Source organism: Pan troglodytes, chromosome 12, assembly GCF_028858775.2.
Source record: "Pan troglodytes isolate AG18354 chromosome 12, NHGRI_mPanTro3-v2.0_pri, whole genome shotgun sequence".
In the NCBI taxonomy this organism is placed as follows: domain Eukaryota; kingdom Metazoa; phylum Chordata; class Mammalia; order Primates; family Hominidae; genus Pan; species Pan troglodytes.
This window is the reverse complement of record NC_072410.2, coordinates 95,851,048-95,874,332: the sequence shown is the minus strand read 5'-3', so window position 1 is coordinate 95,874,332 and position 23,285 is coordinate 95,851,048. Positions and strand designations below refer to the sequence as shown.

The 23,285-nt window shown below is 43.3% G+C and overlaps 1 protein-coding gene and 1 long non-coding RNA gene across 3 annotated transcripts in view; one reads left to right on the top strand and one right to left on the bottom strand.

Moving 5' to 3' along the window:
• The window catches only part of MAPRE3 (microtubule associated protein RP/EB family member 3), a 56,219-nt gene that overhangs the window by 11,635 nt on the left and 21,299 nt on the right, over positions 1-23,285 (top strand). The gene's annotated exons all lie outside the window — the stretch shown is intronic.
• Positions 1,933-17,737, bottom strand: LOC107973408 (uncharacterized). The gene is made up of 6 exons (XR_008546198.2): positions 17,597-17,737; positions 14,265-14,313; positions 12,920-12,998; positions 4,118-4,209; positions 3,970-4,013; positions 1,933-2,422 (listed from the first exon to the last, which is right to left on the bottom strand). It is a non-coding gene; the product is annotated as an uncharacterized LOC107973408 (long non-coding RNA).

Genomic DNA, 23,285 nt, shown 5'->3' with positions numbered 1-23,285 from the left:
CCTCAAGCCAGGTGGGGCAGGAGCAAAAGTGCATTGTGTTGCCTGTGGAATTAAATGGACTCTCTGTAAACACAGCCTCCTGCCACTGTTCTTTTCTCTTTCCCCCTAGTCAGCCTACCTGAGAATAATTAGCCCTTGGCCTATAAGTAGGTAGAATGATTATTTTACTACTGTTTATCCATTTCACTAGATAACTAGCTTCATGAGGCAGGGACCATGTGAGACCTAGCAGTATGTGGGGCTCGACAAATAATTGGAGAATGAATGGATTTCTAAGGCATATTTGTTGCTGTCCATCCTTAATGCTATGAAATGGTACCTAGGAGTGAGTACATAGTGACCACAGTAACTAATGAAAAAGCCCTCACATTTGTCCCTAATGGACAAGAGTGCCAGCAAAAGCAATGTTTTGGACTTCTCAAAGTCAAAACTCAAAGACTCTCAAGATTTGGAGTAGCATTGAAAACTAGGAAGGCCCAACCCAGCTCCTGTCAGAGGGAAATGGAAAGACATGAGAGGAAGATCCCACTACCGCTACCACTATCCTGTTCAATAAAGCCTCACTTGGGCAGAGTTAAGCTTCCAGTAAGACAGAGACAGAGATAGACATTCAGAGACGGAACCCACCACATAATCTGTGCTTGCATAAATTAAAAATCAAATGTGTAGTGGAGCCTTTCCCAAGGGTGCATTTCCCACTCTCCTAGGTATGGATGACTAGATCTTCCAGGAGCCCACTGGGTTCCAAGCTTAGGCTCCAGAACTCCTTTTCTCCATGCAGCACCCCCAACCCTGCCTAGCAGCTCTCCCCAAGTACTGCTCTGCTTCCCCTGCGGCTTCTCAGACATGCAAGCCTCTGATTGAACTTCTCCTGGCCTAGAAGGCTGGATTTTTCAGGACCCAGCAAGGCACTGCTCTGGCCTCGTGGCTGTCCCAGGATGTGTTAGGAGGTCATAACACAAGAGGACTCATGCCTCCGAGGCCCTCTCGAAGGGTATTGGGAACTCAGTGATAATGCAGGCCCTGTCAAGGGTACTTAAGAAGATCCCATTTGTACCTTTATCTTTAAAATTCATCATTTGAACTCAGATGGTTCTCCCAGTATCTAGCTGTTCTGTGGAAATTATGTTGCTTGCCACCTAGAGCAGATGACCTCTTTGGGAGGCATTAGGAAATAACTAGTTGTTTTAAAGCTCCCAGAGCTGTTAGCTAAAAGATCTTATATATTCCTTTCAGCTTGGTTTTCTGGAATTGACAGCCTTTTCTAATTCCAAAGAGGCTGCCTATCAGCTTCCTTAAGAAGCTTCCCAAGATACCCATTGAAGGCCCGAGGCAAGCAAAGAGAAACAACTGAGAAGCCTTTGACTCCAGGTGTCCCTGGGTAGCAGCTGCCCCTCACCCCGTCCCTTCCCCTTGTTGGGGATTTGAGGTTTGGAAAGAACTTCCTCAGATGACTGCCAAGTCCACAGTTATTCCTCTGAAGAACACTCGAGAATTTTTGCATCACTTGTCTCACCCTCACCCTAATAATGTTTGTGTCCATGCATTAGCTTTCCCATGAATTTAAATATATTTATATATTATTCTCAAAATCATTACGACCTTGCCCATATTTTCAGAGAAACTTGTAAGAGTGTTATGTGTTTAATGCCTTTAGTGTATAGTCATAATCAAAAACCCCTTGCTGGATGGCAAATATAATTCAAAATTGCTTTTAGAATTAAATATTTATGAATTAAAACATTGCAGAAATGCACAATGCAAAAAGTAGAAGTCCTCCATAACTCTGTCCCCCAAAGAGAATCACTGCCACTATTTTGTTGAATATTCCAACTTTTTTCTACACACATACTAACATATTATTTTTTTTAAACATGGAATCTAACTATTTTTCATTTGTAGAAAAATTGGAAAAGATAGTAAAGAGTAAGTGAGAAAATTAGAACTACTTTTAATTCTACCACTCAGACAGCAGTGGCACCAGGGGGTGGTTTGGGTGGGCTTTAGCACTGCCCTCTTCCTGAAAGCTGCCCCAAGGAAACATATGCTCCAAATACAAATGTGTCCTTCTTCTGCATATGCAGCGTCAAGACTTTCTTCTAGCTCCCTCTTCCCACCAGATTACCAACCCTAAGCCCCTCCATACAGAAAGCTCGTTGCCACCATTGCTTTTCACTGTGGTGAACATATTACTCCATTTTCTTCCAGTTGCACATAAATCTTTTAACTAAGAATCATATTCATTTATAGTTTTTACAGTAGTCATATCAAGTTCCAGTGTAAATTACATGCAGAACGCACTTCCCATTGCCCCAGGTAACATTAGTTTTGATTTTGTCCCCAGTAGCACTATTTCCAAGACATGTCAGGGAACTGTTTTGAACTCACCCCTGGGAGATGCTTTCACTGTGTCAGTGGAGAGCTGAAACATAGGGGCAATGACTTGTTTAAGATCAAAATGAAACTCTGCCTTAGCTAAACTTACCCACAGGTGTCTAAGTGCCCAAGATCATTGGCTGAACTGCCTGAGTTTACTGCAGCATTTGGGAAGGAGTAGAAGGGACATCCCTAGGTCCTGAATTCTTCCTTTTTCTTTAGCCTCAATATCATTTGCTTACTACCGTTTAGGTAGATGGTGCTTCGGCCCTGAGAGAGATTGTTAAGACATGTGCTGTTGAAACTCTTCTTCCCTTTTGGGGAAGGATGTTGGCCTTTCCTCAAGTCAGGCAGAATCCCACCTGGGCCATCTTCCCAGCTCCTGAGATAATTCACAATATTCTCATTCCAAATTCTGTTCTGTACATCTCATTTCTCCATGTGCAAAGACTTAGCCAGAGAGCATTCTGGCAGCATAGATCTGAGTGGGTGAAGCTATTCCTATAGCAGTAATATGGCAGAAGCAGGCCCTGGAGACCCTCCCCACTTGCTCAGGTGTGGCCCAGACCAGTGCTGTACCATACTGCCATGGCCACAGGGCAACCACCATAACTCAGAGCAACCCCTGGAGAATGAGAGAGCAGCCTAGGAAGTCCCAGTGAGAGGAGACCTAATCAGCCAGGTATTCATTTCTTACTGCTGCCTAACAAATTACTGTGAGAGTTCTAATCCCCCAGAACTGGTAAATATTCCTTTATAGGACAAAAGAATAGGTATTACCTTATATGGCAATAAGTGTTAATTAAGTTAAGGATCTTGAGAGAGAAGTTTATCCTGGATTATCTGGGTGGGCCCTAAATGCAATCATATGTATCTTTATAAGCAGGAGGACAGAGGGGTTTTGAGAGAGAAGAGACAGTGTGGCCACAGAAGCAGAGATTGGAGTGACCCGAAGCCACCAGAAGCTAGAAGAGAGGCAGGGAGCAGATTCCCCCAAGAGCCTTCAGAGGGAGGGCAGCCCTACCGATGCTGTGATGCTGGACTTCTGGCCTCCAGACCAGTGAGAGAATGACCTTTGTTGTTTTCAGCCACTCAGTTTGTGGTCATTTGTCACGGTAGGCACAGGAAACTAATCCAGTGTGCCAAAATCAAGGTGTTGGCAAGGCTGTGTTTCTTCTGGAGCCTCCAGGAGAAAATCCACGTCTTTGCCTCCTCCATCCTCTAAAGGCTGCCCACATTCGCTGGCTCCTGGCACCGCATCACTCTGCTTCCATCATCACTGTTCTCTGACTGACCCTTCTGCTTCCCCTTATAAGGACCCTGGTGATTACACTGGGCCCACTCAGATAATCCAGGATAATCTTCCCATCACAGAAACCTTAATCACATCTGCAAAGTCCCTTTTGCCATTTAAGATGACATATTTATATGTTCCAGGGATTAGGACACGGACATCTTTGAGAATCTACCGTAGTCTGTAAGCCTAAATGGTATGGGTATGTTCAAATTAGATGCTACTCCCTGAATCTTGAGAAAAGCAGTATCAAAGGAAACACTTCTTTATACAGAAGTGGTATCCATGGAATGTATTACCTGCACAGGTTCTCTCAGGCAGAAAACATGGAAAGCTACGTCAGCTGCAACAGAAAGATGGGGGTATGAATGTGAGCTAGGCAAGATGAGGTTCTCCCTATAAGTTTTCGAGGTGAGAGCGTGGGGGAGGGTCTTCTACAGCACTCACCTTTGGTCCTTCTCAGGCAGACTAAGCTGGATGGGCCTTTGGTTTGGGCCAGTAAGGGCATTCCGTGCAGCCATCAATCATAGCACTGGTGCCTGTGGAGACACCGGCCACTGGAGAAGATCCAGAGGATGAATCACAGCAGTAAACATGGTGTGGGGATTAGAGGTAATGGGGCATGCTTGTTTGAATGGAGAGTGAGAGGGCTGTGGGAGATGCTATGGAAGATGGAAATGGTGCTTGTGGAGTGTTGTTTGGAGGGAGAGTGGGAAGCTGAGGAGCCACTGTGTGAAAGAGTTTCCACCTAGAGGTAAGAACTCAGGAGGGAGTGCCCCGGTAATAGCTACCCTTGAAGTCAGACGGAATTACTTGAAGCGGTTTGGCTTCACATCAAGACCATCAAAAGTCGAGTTCCCATTCTGCTCCTGCCTATCTCTCTAGCTCTGGAAAAAATGATTTCTTCCTCAGAAGTAAATAAAATTTCCTCCTTGTGTATCAGTGTAATGTGGGAATAAAAAAATAAAAAATTTCCTCCTTGAAGAGGATGAAAAAGCATTAATTATTAATGTTTATTTTCATATTTACAGATGAAAGACATGCTGAGTTCAAAGAGGTAGAGTTGGGACTGAGGAAGAGAATTAACTCTCAGCATTAAAATTATCCACTAGAAAATATTTATGCCTGTTTTGAAAAGTCTGGCTGGGCGTGGTGGCTCACGCTTGTAATCCCAGCACTTTGGGAGGCTGAGGCAGGTGGATCACCTGAGGTCAGGAGTTCAAGACCAGCCTGGCCAACATAGTGAGACCCTGTTTCTACTAAAAATACAAAAAAATAGCTGGGCATGGTGGCAGGCACCTGTAATCCCAGCTACTCGGGAGGCTGAGACAGGAGAATTGCTTGAACCTGGGAGGCGGAGGTTGCAGTGAGCCGAGATCGCGCCATTGCACTCCAGCCTGGGCAACAAGAGCAAAACTCCATCTCAAAAAAAAAAAAAAAGAAAGAAAGAAAAAGTTTCTAGGGGTTGAATGTAAAGTTGGAGAATTTCAAAAAGAGATCTGACAATCAATAAAGGGATCAGAGAAGAATCTTATTAGGACAGAAATGTTTGTGTTCCTAACCACCCAGACTCATTTCTAGGACAAGGCATTAGACAAAGGTGTCAGCAAGCAGCCACCTCCTACATGCTTGTGTAACACTATGAGAAATTATGGTGCATGCCTTGGAAACTTGCCAGATAATTAATGGCTTAATTCTGCTTCAGCTCTTCTTTTCATAACACAAAGGTCTGAGACTCCAATTAATGAATTTCACTTTAAAAAGAAGTTTGTTGAATACTTGCTCTAGTTTAAAGCATGAAGTTCAAGGTAGGGGACACAAAAAGAACCCATTCTCCTGGGGCCACCTCTCTAGACAACACTAGCTCCTAAGCAGGCGGGCCTGCTGGAGGCCAGGTTCTAACTGCCAGAGCCATTGCTACATGGTGTGTCCCTTGGCCCACTGTGAGCAGCCACAGCAAAGTGATACCATTGTCTTCATGGGACCAGCATCCTGACCTGGTAGAAGGGGAGGCTCCTCCCTGACAGTTTTTAAATACAAGGACATTCCAGCATCTCATTATTCTGTGATGGTGTGAGGTAATATCTGTCCTAGTCTCTAGCTTGTTTTTTTTCAACTTGTATATCAGAGCATCAAGAACACTGCATACATTTAGCTGCTTTTAAAAATGTTGGCAGAAGAAACCAATTAGCTAAGTGGTCATTAATAGCTGCAACTCATCATTGAAATTTTTCAGCAAATTTCTTTATATTTGTTCCGCAAGTTGTTTTATCTCATCACAACATTCTGGAATCCAACCAGAAAGGAGACTGAAGTTTCTGGAGATGAGGGAAAACTGAAATGTAAAACTCATGCTTTGCCCTGACTCAGCTTAATAGTCAGTCCACTGACTGATTAACAGTGACAAGAACAGTGCTGGTAAATGGGGAAATCGTGTGTGTGTTCTCTAGAGCGGGGTTCTCAAGTGTAGTCCTGCTGCTGACTCACCAGGAAAGCCAGCGAAAAATGCAGACTCTGAAGCCCCAGCCCACAACTGTCCCTCTCTGAGGGTGGCCCAAGGAATCTGCATTAGTAATAGGCCAGTCACCTATGTGTACCCTAAATTTTGGGAACCTCTTCCCTAGAGGGGGTTTCCTCCTTGAGGTATGTGGAGTTGATCTTGGCTTGAAAACCTTTACCCAAAGCCAAAAGTGGCCCCTGACACTCCTTGGCAGAAAAACTCTCCTGCTTCTCTCTTTGTATCCCCTTGGACCTAGAGAAGAGTTGTGCTCCAGCTCAGCACCTCTGTGTGTAGTGAAGTCCCAGTTTATTATTCATTCTTGCTGCCCTACAGGTAGACAGCATCACCACCTCAGCTTTTTCATAATAGCCATGTAATTCCAGCACCAATGTATCCCACATTGATAAAGAAGCCAAGCCTTGGAATGCCACCATTTCACCTTTCACTGTGTGATGGCATTCTGAAGTTTTTCTTGGCACTCGAAGAAGAAAAGGCTGTGTAGAATTTCTGATGGCTGTTTTGCAGAACATCCAGAAACACCCGCTAGGATCCAAAGCCCTAGGCAGTCCCTGTTTAGTTGTGGTCAGGGAAAGAAATGACTCGTCTCTGCATGAGCTGGGTGCTGTGCAGGATGCTTTCCATACACTGCCTCGATTAATAAGAAAGTGATCCGGAGTCCGTGCAATGCAAGGGAAAGGACAATAACAGCAGAAACTGAATGAAAGGCAGGCTTGAATTCTGTTCTGAGCTGTGGTGTGACTCATCAGGGTAGGAAAGTCGGTTCCCCAGTGCCTCTATGTATCCTTCTGTAAAATGAGGTTATTGCTGTTCCCATCGCCCAATCATCAGGTCAGAGTTGGGAATACTTTGAACTTCCCAGATGAAAGGTGATATAAAACTACAAAGTGAAGAGCTGGTGTAGAGGAGGGTGCTACAAAACTAAAAATGAGATGGCTAAGTGACAGCACAATCTAAGGATGTCAGGATGCTCCACTCTGCTGCCAGGAGACTCTCCGGACTTCATTTGCCTTGCTTGTCTTATGAAGGATGGTGTGAATACTCACTATCACATAAGGAGGGGCAGCCTAGTGTGGTGGTTAGGAGAAAAGACTTTGGGGTCACTGACCTGTTGAATCAGAATATTGAGTTAGGAGATGGAGAAGCTGCAGTTTTAAGAAATTTCCAGCTGTGTGTGGTAGCTCAGGCCTGTAATCCTAGCACTTTGAGAGGCCGAGGTAGGACGATTACTTGAGGCCAGGAGCTCAAGACAAGCCTAGACAACATAGTGAGACTCTGTCTCTACAAAAAATCTTAAAATTATCTGGGTACAGTGGTGCGTGCCTGAAGTCCCAGCTACTTGGGGAGCTGAGGTGGGAGGAACGCTGGAGCCCAGGAGTGTGAGGCTGCAGTGAGCCTGAACCATTGCCCTCCAGCCTGGGCGACAAAGCAAGACTGTCTTGAAAACAAACAAAAAATTCCCAAGTGATTTTGATGCAGACCAAAGTTTGAAGAACAGTGTAGCTCCCCTGGACTCCTGATGGTTCCCAAGGAAGCTGTGTATTTCCACACCCCCTCCTATGCGCCCCGTGCTCTCCCCGCTCCCTGAGCCGCTTTCCACTCAGTCCTTCCTACGCATGCATCAGAAGCATCATCTTTTGGGTTTGCTTCCACTAAGTGAACTCCCACTCTTCCTTCAAAACCAGGTTACACATCACTTCTTGCCCAAAACTTTTCCTGAACCTTTGCAGAGGAATGAATCCTTCCCAGATACCAAAGAATACCATGCAACCATCAAAGAGAATGAGGGATGGAAAACTAACCATATTTTTAGAGGAGAAAAAAAAACTCACAATATTTCTATTTTGATTCAGTTTTTCTTAAATGACTGTACAAATAGGTATATATAGTTTGAATATGTATATAGAAAGGTCTGAGGAATATACATACCTGGTAACAGGAAACTTTTAAATTTTATGCACCTCTGTGTTTTTTAAATCTACATACTATTTTTATAATTTTTTGAATTTAATAACAATTAGAGTAATTACCAAGAGAGTAATTGCTTAAATAATTACAGGGAAGAATCAACTGCTGTTATAGCCCTAGTATATCATGTTATGGTTGCATGTGTCTCCCTCCACTGTTCAGCTGTGAGCTCCTGAATGGCAAGGCCTTCAGGCTATTCTGCCTGTCACCAGTGCCCAGCATTTCCCTGACACTCAGTGGGTGCGCACCACGTACTTACTGAACTTAAGAGATCCACGGCCGGGCAGTCTCATGCCTGTAATCCCAGCACTTTGGGAGGCCGAGGCGGGCGGATCACAAGGTCTGCAGATTGAGACCATCCTGGCTATCATGGTGAAACCCCGTCTCTACTAAAAATACAAAAAAATTAGCCAGGCGTGGTGGCGGGCGCCTGTAGTCCCAGCTGCTCTGGAGGCTGAGGCAGGAGAATGGTGTGAACCGGGGAGGCAGAGCTTGCAGTGAGCCGAGTTGGTGCCACTGCACTCCAGCCTGGGCGACAGAGTGAGACTCCATCCCAAAAAAAAAGAGATCCAAACAGATTGTAGGGAAGCTTAGTCAATCAGTCCCAGGGGAGGTCGGGTCTGCCACTGAGGTACAGCCTGTGGTCAGTTGGTATGTCTGGTCCTAGTGGAAAGACAATAGCAGGAAGGAAGTGATAGTGGTGGCTGGACCAATACTGCCTATAGCCTCACCACAAAAGAAACAGTTTGGTGGTGGTGATAGGGAGAAGAGGACTTTGTTGGTGACGATTGGCTACAAATGGTCTGTGGGCCACTGCCGCTTGCTTTCTCAAATCCCTACTCCAGTTCTATCAGCTGTGTCTGCCTGCCCCGAGGTAGCCCCTACTCTTTTTCTAAACAATAGAATTCCACATTCATTTTATAGAGCCCCACATAAATAAAAGAAATTGGACTATTTTCACACAGTTTATCTCCTTTCTATTTCCATCCCTTCAGAATCCTGTAATCATGAGATTGCCTAAATGGTCTCTCTGGAAGGCCTTGGCAACTTCTAGGCACCCATCCTGTCTTGCATTTGTAGATCAGATTCTCAGACTCCAAATTGGGCCAGATGTAAATGGGTAACAACTGTCTGTGTTCTCTCTATTCCACTAAAAGCATCGGGCATTCCTCTTCTCCTTCTCTTATTGAAATAACTTGCGTAAATCATGCTAGACTTTGCACCTTGACCTCCTTAGGCCACACGTGGAAATCCCTGCCCTTCACCACCACCACCACACACTCATATACTTTGTGCCAGATTCCTAAGAGAGATTGAATGTGTATAATTTTTTAATCTCATGATTTTGGAAAATCAGAAACTGTTACTACTCCATAACTAAGGGAGAAGAATAAAAGAGGTATGTTCATATTTATTATATTTATATCTAAGTGCTATAGCAATACCTTTTGACAAAAATGTAATTTTAAAGTCACATTTTAGGAGAAGCGTAGTACTCATTCTCACTGACTAATGTTACCAGATAATTTTTTTTTTTTTTGAGATGGAGTTTCACTCTTGTTGCCCAGGCTGGAGTGCAGTGGTACGATCTCATCTCACTGCAACCTCCACCTCCCTGGTTCAAGCGATTCTCCTGCCTCAGCCTCCCAAGTAGCTGGGTTTACAGGCATGCACCACCACGCCTGGCTAATTTTGTAATTTTAGTAGAGATGGGGTTTCTCCACATTGATCAGGCTGGTCTTGAACTCCCGACCTCAGGTGATCCACCCACCTCAGCCTCCCAAAGTGCTGGGATTACAGGCGTGAACCACTGCACCCGGCCCAGATGATTTTTTTTTTTTTTAAATCCTGACCTATACTAAGAGTTTGGAATGGATATTTGAGGGGAGGAGAAGACAGGTCACTCAGCAAACATGAAGCACCTACTTCAGCCATGCTTTGGAATTTAAAAATGACAAATGTAAGATACTGCCTCATCCCTGCCCTTGAATTCATGTTATAGTTTTAACACACACCACTGCAATCATGAAATGTGGTATACATTCCATAAAACTAGAATCAAATAGGATCAATTGCATCTTACTCATTGATATCCTTGTGAAGACTGTGTAGGCCAGAAGTGAGAAGATGATTTGAAACCCTTCTGTTTCCTACATGGAGTGTTGATTCTGTATAATGTGTTGCTTCTCTCCTGAGAAATCCAGGGTTCTGTTTTATTTCCTATTGCACATGTTGTACTTCCATGCCCTTTTTATATTCTGCTACTTTCCCTAGTTTCAGTTTAGTCATAGGGATTGTATAGCTCCTACTTTTCCTTTCTCTGGAAATACCATGCATGTTTTAACTGGAAGACCCTGATGAGGTAAAATATTAGGACGTTATTAGCCAGGCACGGTGGCTCACCCCTGTAATCCCAGCACTTTGGAAGCCAAGGCGGGCAGATCACCTGAGGTCAGGAGTTTGAGACTAGCCTGGCCAACATGATGAAACCCCATCTCTACTAAAAATACAAAAACTTAGCCGGGAGTGGTGGTACACACCTGTAATCCCAGCTACTCGGGAGGCTGAGGCAGGAGAGTTGCTTGAACCCAGGAGGTGGAGATTGCAGTGAGCCGAGATTGCGCCACCGTACTCCAGCCTGGGCGACAAGAGTGGAACTCATCTCAAAAAAATAAAAAAAATTAGGACATTATTAAAATAAAACCAGAAACTGGTTTGTTAAAGCTCCTTTCTTAACCATCTGTTCTATCATCAGTCACTTCAGGCTGTTTGGTGTCAAAATTACAGAGTCCCCCACCATATTACACCAGTTTCTCTACTTAGAGCTAAGTCCTTCTCCAGGTCACAGAAAGAAGTTGTTCCAGGGATAGAAAAACTTCCTATTGAGGGAAAGTTCTGGGGAGGTCAGGAGGATGTGTAGCTCCTGCCTGATGTCCCTAACACTTCAGGTGGTGACTAAACTCTTGGTATGGATGTGACTCCCTCCCCATGAGATTGCCAGGTTGAAGACCAGCTGAGGAGTCATCTGCCCCCTTCTCAGCCTTACCAACTCGATTTTTGCTGGATTTAGGAAATAGGACAGTTCTGGTTCTTTATCCTACTACTGTAGGCCCTACTTGGTGATGACCATTGATTGTGTCCAAAAGTTCATGCCTGGCAGGAAAGCAAGAACTCATGATGGATGTCTTGAGAACCATGCTTCCTTGAGTAGGAGATGGCGCTCTCCCCCCAGACAGAGACTAATTGAGAAGACTGACATTAAGGAATGCTACCAGAATACCCCAGAATTTGACTTGAGCCCTAATCTTTGTGTGTGGGAGCTGTCCAACATTTCAGCATACTTTTGCATTTGCCTACTTTGAAAGAAACATGATAATAATCTGGCTGTCTTGACTGTTTTACTGTGTGCCATGTTCTGAGGAAACTGACACAATTCAGGATCTAGCCTCTCAGGTCTTTTGATCTGATAACTTAATTATCAGCTTTTCTTGAGGTCACCAAGCCGTGAGAAAACTGACTTACATTTATTTGCTTAGGCACATTTGTACCAGAAAGTCAATTTAATAAATATACTTCTTCCCTGTATCATGGTGGCTTGAAAATCAGAAAGGTAATCAGAGCTTGATTTATAAGCATGAAATCAGAGCAAATACAGTTGGAAGTTAAGAAATGATGTGTTATCCACACCATGGTTCAAGCTTGATTAATTCTCCTCTCTCTACCAGAGGAGACATCATTCATCCTAGTGACCAGAATACCAATTCCAGCTAAGCAGAGTGGTCCATTGGACAGTGTTACAGTTGCACTAACATAGTTTTCCTTTCTAACCATCTTTTTCTCTAGATTCCATAATAAGCCATCCCCTTTTTATAATTGCCATTACAATCAGCTTCTACATCATGACATCGTTACAGTTTGCCAAGTTTGTAGCTTATTTTGCACTGATAAATTTTAAGTAAGTCCTGCTCTGTGACATCTAGGAAGACATTGTAGTTTTATTTACAATATCTCCAAATCACTCTATTTCTCCTGATAGGTAATCCTGTCTATAACATGTAGATACTTATTAACTCATTAGCAGGGATTGGCAGACATTTTCCTTTCTTCTTCTTCTTTTTTTTTTTTTTGTTTTAAGAGAAGAGTGATGTCTTACTCTGTCTATCACCCAGGCTGGAGTGCAGCAGCAGGATCATGGCTCACTGCAACCTTGAACTCTTGGGCTCAAGTGATCTTCCCGCCTCAGCCTCCCGAGTACCTAGGACTACAGGCACAAGCCACCATGCCCAGCTAATTTTGTTGTTGTTGTTGTTCAAGATGGAATCTCACTATGTTGCCCAAGCTGGCAGACATTTTTTGTAAGGGCCAGATAGTAAATATTGTATGCTTTGCTGGCCATATTGTCTCAAGTCAAAACTACTCTACTCTGCTGTTGTAAAGTGAAAGCAGCTATAGACACTAGGTAAATGAATGGGTGTGGTTGTGTTCCAGTAAAACATCTTGACCAAAAGGGAGGCTCTAGCTCATAATTTGCCAGCCCCTGCTTATTAGTCATAATCACAGAGGGGACTCTATTCTTTCCTGGTTTTGCTGCAGTCCTATTTTGTCCTAGATATTAATAGGTTGTTTAAATCTTCAAAAGTAGTTTCCACTCTCCCCTAAAAGAACTCAGAATCCTCAGAGAAATGCCTTGCTTCAAGACCGAGGCAGGGAAACTGCAAGTTGATCCTGAAACAAATTATTCTTCTAGAAAGTAAGGAACTTACCAAAGAATGATGGGATGTGTCAACAAGACTCAAGAGCCAGCTGTAAGGGGCTCCCACTGTGGCCACCAATACTGGGACACTATGAACATCAAAATAAATGATAATAATGTATTATAACCCTTTGAATAAAATAATCATCTATGAGTTTATACTGGCCTAAATAAATAAAAGAAAAAATAAATGGAGGAGAAAGGGATAGCTCTTCCTTTATGATGGAGTTAAAAGTTAAGAACAGTTCTCAAGTAGGTTGGAGGCCAAATCAGAATGGGGACTTTTTCAAATACCTGAGGGTCTTTCTAAGAGAGGTGTGTGTGTGTGTGTGTGTGTGTGTGTGTGTGTGTGTGTGTGTTTTGGAAAAGCTCGCCACAAGATACTAATGGGCCTTTTCTCTTTGGGGACTACTGATATTCCGGCCACAGAAGACAGTGGAAAGATAGCAGAGGGAAGTATGTCTTCAGCTTGCTTGGCCCATTCATACCTGCCTATTGCCTCTATTCCTTGTTATCCTCATCAATCTATTTGGCCATCTTGGAACCTGGTGTGAGTCCAAAAGGAGGAGCTCCTGCCTCTGGGGTTTGTTCTTGGGTACCCATAGAAACAGGTGAGACATTAGAAGATAGGAATTTTATTTTATTTTATTTTATTTATTTTTGAAACAAGGTCTTACTCTGTTGCCCGGGCTGGAGTACAGTGGTGAGATCATAGCTCACTGCAGCCTGGATCTCCCGGGCTCCAGCTTGATCCTCCCCACTCAGCCTCCCGAATAACTGGGAATACAGGTGTGCACCACCTTGCCCCACTAATCTTTTTTATTTTTAGTAGAGATGAAGGCCTCACTATGTTGCCCACACTGGTCTTGAATTCCTGGGCTCAAGCGATATTCCTGCCTCATCTCCCAAAGTGCTGGGATTACAGGTGTGAGCCATCTCACCCAGCCAACAGGAGTTTTCTTAACTAGCAGAGACTAACCCTACAAGGTTTCCTTGTTAAACCCTTCACCAGGGCCAGGCGCGGTGGTTTACGCCTGTAATGCCAGCATTTTGGGAGGCTGAGGCGGGCAGATCATGAGGTCAGGAGATCGAGACCACAGTGAAACCCCGTCTCTACTAAAAATACAAAAAATTAGCCGGGCGCCGTGGTGGGCGCCTGTAGTCCCAGCTACTCAGGAGGCTGAGGCAGGAGAATGGCGTGAACCTGAGAATGGCGTGAACCTGGGAGGCAGAGCTTGCAGTGGGCCAAGATCACACCTCTGCATTCCAACCTGGGCGACAGAGCGAGACTCCATCCCAAAATAAATAAATAAATAAATAAAAATAAACCCTTCACCTGAGGAACAGAAAAATACCTGGAGGGAAAGTATCTAGTGAAGAAACGGCTCTCACTTTCCAGGGGATCTTCAAGAGAGAAAAGAAGCCCATTAGCAGAGAAATTAAAGTCAAGTTGTGAAGTAAGCATTTAAAATATTTTTATTCTATTTTGAACTAGTGTAGATATCTGGAGACCAAAGTTGTAAAATACATGATATGTGATCCCTGACTTCAAGGCACTTATCTTTTTGGGAAGATATTTGAAAAAAAAATTAAATGGCAATAGTAGAAATTGGCAGTCCCCAACCTTTTTGGCACCAAGGTTTTGTGGAAGACAGTTTTTCCATGGATGGGGTAGAGGGTGGGGGTTGGTTTCAGAATGAAATTTCCACCTCAGATCATCAGGCATTACTTAGATCAAGCTTGTCCAATCTGCAGCCCATGGGTCGCATGCAGCCCAGGACAGCTTTGAATGTGGCCCAACATAAATTTGTAAACTTTCTTAAAACATGGAGTTTTTTTGTGATTTTTTTTTTTTAGCTCATGAGCTGTCCTTTGTGTTAGCGTATGTTATGTGTGGCCCAAGACAATTCTTCTTCCCGTGTGACCCAGGGAAGCCCAAAGATTGGACAGCCCTGAGTTAGATCCTCATACAGAACACGCAGCCTAGATTCCTCAAATGCACAGTTCACAATAGGGTTTGCGCTTCTGTGAGGATCTGGTGCCGCCACTGATCTGACAGGAGGTGGAGCTCAGGCGGGAATGCTCGCTGTTGCTGTGCAGTCTGGTTCCTAACATGCCACGGACCCGTACTAGTCCGCAGCCTGGGGGTTGGGAATCCCTGGTAGAAAGGATAGTTTGGTAACTTAAATGTTGTGTAGCAGGGTACATATATGCTTAATCCGCAAGTGAATTATGTAAACTCAATATTCACTAAATGTAGAGGAGTAAGGAATTGCTGAAGGCTAGAGAGGTCAACGAAGACAGAATAATAGAATTGTTGCATCTATTAGAAGGGACCTTAAGAAGTCATCTAAACATAAAATCTCAGCTAGTCCAGCCTTCAGTCTGGTTCTTGACCCCGATAGGGCATGCCCACAGGGTGTCATCAGCTTGAAGACCTGCCATGGTGGGACCTCACCCTTTCCTGGGGTAGACATGCTGCCTTTAACCATGTTAAAGCTGTCAGTTAACTGCTTTAACTGAAGCAGTACTGAGAATGTTTGTCTTCAGTGGGTCAACATCTGTTTTTCTGTATCTTCAACACTTTGGTCACAGTTTTACAAACACTGTGGTCACAGAAAATAAGTGTAATCCCTACTCTTCCTCTGGGCCCTTAAGTCATTAAAGGCAGTTCTCATGTCACGCTGAGTTTTTCTTCTGTCTCTAAGCTAACCCCTTAGTTTCTCCACCAGGTCCTCGGCTGACCGAGATTGGAGCATATCCACTCCACTCACTGTCATGGTCTTTCTCTTTAAACAGGCCTGCTTGTGAATGTTATTCTAAAAGTTTGCTGCACAGAACTGAAGTCAGTATTACAGGTGTCATCTGACAAGCCCAGAGGGGAGGAATATTATCACTTTCCTCATTCTAGAAGAAGGACTTTATAACCAGATATCTAGTTTCAAATCAGTTCTGTTCTCACTGGCTGTGTTACCTTGAGCATGTTACCTAAGCTCTCTGAGCCTCAGTTCAGTTCTGCTAATATCTGAGAACATTCTATGTGCTGGACACCATGCCATACAATAGAGCTGAAAAAAATCCCAGCCCTTGGGAAGCTCCTAGTGACGTGGAAGAAATAGACATACTTCTGTGTTAGAAGTATCTCCATACAGTATTACAGAAGTACCCAGAAGGCTAGGCTAACCCAGCCCAGAGGAACAGGCTGGGAGTCAGGAAAAACTTTCCAGGGGAGTTGACACTGGAGAGAGTACATGCCAGTGTAAAATCCTTATGTCTTTTGCACACAGTTTTGCAAACCTTATGTCTTCTGCCAAATATCTTCCATTTGTTTTTTAAGATACAAATGCAGAACCTAATATGTGTTTATTTGGAGTGGTTTAGCTTCTTCCCATAGCCTGTCACAGCACTTTGGAATCCTGATTCTGTCAGCTAGTGCTCACAGAAATGGTGGGACATGAGCTTGGCCTTGAAAGGAGGAGAGCATTCCAGTACAAGCCAAGGCAGGAAGGGATTCAGTATTAGGGAGACTGGCAGGAGGAAGAACAACAGTCTGACTGAAGTGAGGGGCTTGGGGTTGGAGACATCAGAGAAAGGGTTTGGGGAAAAAGGAAGTGGAATTGATCCTACAGATGTTTGGTCTTGATCCTACAGAATAGAGATATAGAGAGCCACTGGTGCTTAGGGGAAGGGGATAACTAAAGCAGTGTTTTTGGAAAGTTTGTCTTGCAATGAGTAGCAGGAAAAGTTGAAAGAATAGGGACCAGAGGCAGGAATACTATCCAGTCACAAAATGGCAACAACCTGGACAAGGATGATGTCGGTGAGAATGGAAGGGACAAGATGAATGAGAAAAATCAATGACTTGATGACAAGTTGGCCAAAGCAAGAGAGGCAGGATTAGGGTCCAACTACATGCACTTTTTTCTTCTTTCTTTCCTTCTTTCTTTCTTTTTTTTTTTTTTTTTTTTGAGATGGAGTTTCGCTGTTGTCACCCAGGCTGGAGTGCAGTGCAGTGGTGTGATCTCGGCTCACTGCAAACTCCTCCTCCCGGGTTCAAGCGATTCTCCTGCCTCAGCCTCCCGAGTAGCTGGGATTACAGGCATGTGCCACCACACCCAGCTAATTTTGTATTTTTAGTAGAGACGGGGTTTCTCCATGTTGGTCAGGCTGGTCTCGAACTCCCGACCTCAGATGATCCACCTGCCTTGGCCTCCCAAAGTGCTGGGATTACAGGCGTGAGCTACTGTGCCCAGCCCAACTACATGCACTTTTAATGTGACTGACATCTCATAGATTTTTTTTTGGCAGATTCTTTTAACCACTTTAGTGGATAATACAAATTTGAAATACAAATTAGCTCTAATATTTTACCATAAAACATTTCATTTTTTCCACATTATCATTATTAAGGTTTCCATTTCAATTCTGAATATAGTTCTCAATATTTTACAACTGCAGTAAGGAAGAAAAAATATTGTTTTCAAACTACTTATCTTTCTACCAATTCTCAGTTGTTGGTTCTTAAAAAATGACTTCACAAAAATTTTAAGATGCTAATAACAAATTTCCACTTAAATATATGGATGGCTGATTTTACAAATAAATGTATGGGTTTGTGTTACTATTATGCTTTCCCTGGATAACAAAACAATAAAAGAAATTTTAGTAATATCAAGTAGGTACTGACCAGGTGAGTACTGTGAGACAGTGTCATGAAAAGGTTCTTAGGGGTTGAAAGACATGGTTTCTGCTCAGAGGACTCACCGCGGAGCAAAGGAGAGAGACCCGTGGACAGATAAGTACAAGGCAGGCTCCTGTGAGAAATGACAGAGCTATGAGGCTGTGGAGGCCCAGAATGTTCTCCATTATGACCCGATGAGGAGGGAGGAGGGAAGTGGAAAGAGGAACAAGGGTAGAAGAGAAAGGAGAAAAGTGAAAGACTTAAAAACAAGGAGGGAAAAGAATGAAGAAGAAAGAGTTACAAGGAAAATAACTTGCCATTTTTTACACCTAATAATGTATGAAGTACTTTCAGATTGGTTATTTCATTTGATTCTGCCAAGAAAGCAAGACATGAGAGACAGGAGGAGGAGGAGGGAAGCAAGGCCCATGACCAGGAGAAGGAGCTGCACCACAAAGAGCTCAGAGCCCCTCTGGCCTCCTGGGCCGGTGCAGCTGCCGGTGTCCGCTGGTGAAGGTGGACCTCAGTGGCCCTAGTTAGAAGCCAGTGGGACCTTTTAAAACCAGAGCTCCAGCTGGGAAGTCTGAACCTCCTGGACAGAAAGCAACAGAAGCCTTAAAGTAGTTATCTTGGCAACTATTGTCAAGGACTCATTGCTGCCTGACCACAAGATTTATCCAATTATTTATCTACCTTGTTTTATTTTTTAATATTTTGTTTTTTTCTCATCACGAAAGTAAGACATATTCGCTGTAGAAAATTTTGAAAATTCAGATAAACCCAAATATGAAAATAAAATCCCATATAACCGTACCATCAGACAGAACCACAATTATAATTTTAGAATATACTTCACATTTTTCTTCAACAACTGTTGGTATATTTTTGTTCTGTAATACAGTCATACGTTGCTTAATGATGGGATACATTCTGAGAAATGTGTCTTGTGATTTTGTCATTGGGCAAACATCATAGAGTGTACTCACCCAAACCTAGATGGTATTGCCTACTACATACCTAGACTGTATGGCATAGCCTATTGCTCCTAGGCTACAAACTTGTACAGCATGTGACTGCACTGGATACTGTAGGCAATTGGAACATAATGGTTAGTATTTGGGTATCTAAACATATGGTCTGGGCATGGTGGCTCATGCCTGTAATCCCAGCACTTTAGGAGGTTGAAGCGGCAGGATCACTTGAGTCCAGGAGTTAGAGACAGCAGTGAGCCATGATTGCACCACTGAACTCCAGTGTGGGTGAGACAGAGTGAGATCCCATCATTCATAGATAGATAGATAGATAGATAGATAGATAGATAACTGATAGATAGGCATATAATTGATAGATAGGTACGTAGATCTAAACATAGAAAGGGTACGGTGAACTATGATTGCACCACTGCACTCCAGCCTAGGAAACAAATCAAGACCCCTTCATTCATTCATTCATTCACTCATAAATAAATAAATGCATATATACACACCTACGTAAATACATGTATACATACATACATAAAACTAAACAGAAAGGGTACAGTAAAAATACAGCATAATCTTATGGAACCACTGTCGTACATGCAGTCTGTTGTTGACGTAAACATTGTGATGCGGTGCGTGACTGTGTTTTCCCCCAGCTTGATGGACTGTAAACATCTTTCCATGTGTTTTATCAGTTGGGATTGTGTTTTGAAACAAGTAACAGCAAACCCTGTCAACAGTGGCTTGAACAAATAATGGGGTATTTTGCTCGTGAGGCAGGAGTCTGAAAGTAGGAGGTCTAGGCTAGTGGAACAGCTCAAGGACGTTGCCAAGGACACTCCTGCTGTCTTAGGCGGCTGTGTTGCTTTACGGTCTCAAGGTGGCTCTTAACTCTCAGGGAGGCTGAGAAAGCAGGCATTTTGTTTTACTGGCCTCTCTATTGGAGACGGGTAAGGAAGAAGGGTGTTGGGATGGGAGCTGAGTCACCCAGCCAGCAGTGCCAGCATCATTACATATTCTAGAACATCCCTCTTTTCAGAGTGGCATTGTTTGGATGTGTCACAATTTATTTAACAATTCATTGTTGGACATTTCGGTGGTTTCCAGTTTTTCATTATTGTAAACATGCTAATATCTAAAGTTTTACACATATCTATAATTAGTGATTCAGTATAAAATTCCTAGAAGTGGAATTAAGGTCAAAGAGTACATAAAATCTAAAGGCTTTTAATCTTTTTTTTTTTTTTTTTTTACCAAACTGCTCTCCAAAATGGCTGTACTAAACTATATTCTCACCAATCATGTTTAAAAGAACCCATTTCCCTGTACCCTCAAAACCAGGTTTTTTGTTCTGTCATTAAGCTGTTATACCATGCCCATTAGTGTGGGTTTAACTTTGTATTAGCCCTGACCAGACTCTGAACTGCCCATCTTGGAACCCAGAGCAGTTGCCCCCTTCTGTGTTGCACCTGGGGGTGTTGGTCTGCAGGCTGTCCTGTATGTCCAGGCAGGCTGGTGGGGCCCTTGTGCTGATGGGCACTGCAGAGGACCCATGATGTTTCTTGTGAGCATGCACCTCGCTCATCTATTCTTGTTTTGAAAGTCCTTTCTGCCACTGTGAAGTCATCATTTGTCCCACCTGAGTCCTAATTCAAGGCCATCCTGGCTTGTCTTAGATTGAGATGCAACTGGGAACTGGCCTCTTTCAATACAGTGCACCCCACATCCTCACTCGTTGCTCTTACTGGCCTACCTCAGGTATAATGGCCTTACAGGTCTGAGTCATCATCTGTAACAGAGAAGGCTGAGAAGATGGTGTCAGTAGATTCTGGGGACATTTTAATCTATTAAGCTGCTTTTGAGACGTACTACAGTTTCCTGAGGAGGTGGCCAAAAGAGTGAGTGATCCCTATGCATCAACACTCTATGAAGTAATTACTAACTGGTGAGCAGTTAGCCACTACGTACGGCCCTTCTCATCCAGTGAGGAGTCAGCCATGGATGAGACAGAAGGAGTCCCTGAACTGCAATCCTCTGGCCAGATTCTCTGTATGCACACAGTGGTGTTTCAATATTCATGAGTGTAGGCAGATAGTCACAAGTAAACAAATGAGCAATGAATCCAAATGAGCAAGACAGGCTGAATGCAGAACACAGGCCAAAGCCCCAGACCACATCACTACCCCTCTAAAATCAGAAAAAAAAATCAGAATTCTGATTCCAGGAGGGAAATGATAAGGACTCTATTTCAATGCTCCCTTCAGGACCTTACCCTGATCTCTTGAGAGGTGACACCCTCAAGAGAGAAGCACCATCTTAGGGAATCAGCTGTCTACGAGCTTTTCTCATAGCCATGGCTTTACGCTTCTCTGTCAGTTACCATCACCACTTGGAAAGGGAAACTACAATTTATGAAGCATCTGTTATCGATCCAGCTAATGCCGGGAAGGTGATACCTGACCAGTCACTACTGTCAAACTTCCAGCTCACGGCTTCTACCCAGATCCCTCACTTTCCCCATGAGAGGGTGCTGCTCAATATGGCATCCACAAAATCAGTCCCTCACACAACTTACTTATTTAACAATATCACAGTCCCCATCCCCTTCTCCTTACCTAATTTCATTGTTACCGGCCCCATGTCAAAGATTATTTAAAACTCCCCGGCTGTCAAAATTCCATTAACAACCTCTGACCTATAACCGTCACTCACTGAATTGACACGTGTGAGGTTCTGTGCGGATGCTCCACTTGAGTTAGCTTGAACCTTCACAACAGTCCGGCAGCATAGGTATTTTAGAATTATTAGTAATGTTGAGCATGTTTCACATGTTTGTTGGCCATTTACACTTCCCCTTCCATGAGTCATCTGTCGAGAGGCTCTGTGCCCACGAGCCATACACATAATGATGTCCAAAAAGCGCTTCTATTTTACTGTAACAAACTCAGGCAAAGAGAGGCCGCCTTTGCCCAGAGGATCTCTCATGCCTGTGAGGTCGTGAGAGGCAGAGCTGGAGTTGGGTGCTGTGGAGTCCTTTTCACCACCTTTTTCATGCACCATGCTGCCCGTCCACATAGCTCAATGTGCCTGTTTATTTCTTAGGAAATACACCACAGGGCTACTATTTAGGTAGTGCAATTAAAGTTTACTTTCTGAATTCTCTATTTCCCCTATCTTTAGCAGAAAACTTGGGAAAGCCTAAGTCATTTTCCACTTCTTAGCCCCTTCCTCCTCCCCCTCATTTTCTAGGCAAAAATATGATAAGAGAGTAGCTTGGATAATGTCTAGCTTTGTTTTGGTTCTCTGGTGATGTGAATTTTTCCCATTGTTACCAAACTCCCACTTTTTCCACGTTGAAATACATTTCATGATAGCTGGAGTATGGCAACAGTACTCCTGAGTACAGGCATGCGCCACCATGCCCAGCTAATTTCTATTTTTGTAAAGATAGGGTCTCACTATGTTGCCTAGGCTAAAACCTTCTGATAAGGATATTTTCTAGTATCTCATGTTTAGAGCAAATTACTAGAATATCAAGGATCCAGTAAAAAAAAAAAAAAAGTAAATGCCATGGATATGTCTAGTACAGATTTATCCCAGGTTACTAGGTCTTTAGTAGAAGGTATGAATGGTGAGAATTCCTCAGCAGGATTTCCGGATGTTTGTTAGACATGAGCACACAGATGACTTGTGGGTTCTCAAACTCGACAGCCCAAAACAGTTCACAGAAGAGTAAATATATATGGGTAATAAACATAGAAATATGTTCTCCCTCACTAGTAATCAAAGAAACATTATTTTAAAGATAAAAAAATACTTTTCTTTCAATCAACACACTTTTTAAAATAATAACAATGTTGGTGTTGAAATGAGCACTCATAAACTTCTGGGGAAAAAAAGAAAGGTACAGCCTTTATGGAAGCTGTTAGTCCTTAAAAAATATATCATGCCCTTTGACCCAGTAATTCCCTGCCCAAGGAAGTAGTCACAGATTTAGACAAAAATTGAATGTTCAAATATATTAATTCCAGGACTATCAAAAATCAAAATGCCCAGCAACTAAAGCTAATGTAAGAATAGCATGCAATATTATGCCCCATGGAACATGATGCTTCCTAATATCCTTAATTATTCTTTGAAGTGTCCACAGTATAATCTTAAGTGAGCTCGTGGTCTTCACTGCACTCTCAAACCTGCTCTTCCTGCAGTTTTCTCCATCCTTCCAGTGGCTTGGGCAAGAAACTTTGGGGTCATCTTTGACCTCTCTCACATCTCATAGTGCTCTGCAGCAAATCCTCAGTCCCACATTTTGTAAGATTCTCCCTACTTTCCAGGCCTTCTGCAAAGCATGAACTGCAAAGGCTCGAGGAGGAAAGAAAGCAACACTGAACTCCCTTGAGTGGTTAGGGTTTTGTTTCCTAAATTAAGGCACAGTTTTCCTTTTCCTTGAATTAAGTTATCTAACTCTTCCTCCTAGGGCAGAATCAATGGGCCAAATGGCCTCATTGAGAACATGACATCCAAAGGGAGAGTGGCAGGAGTCAAAGTATTATTATAATGAATAGAAATAGGTGAGGGAGAAAGTAATGGGATTTCATTGGTGGCAACCCTACTTGCTGAGAAATGTTGTATATTTTCAGTGAGCAACAAATATTGTACAGCATGGAGGACCATCAAATTTAAAAGAGACCTTAAAACCAAGAGTGTGTCGGCCG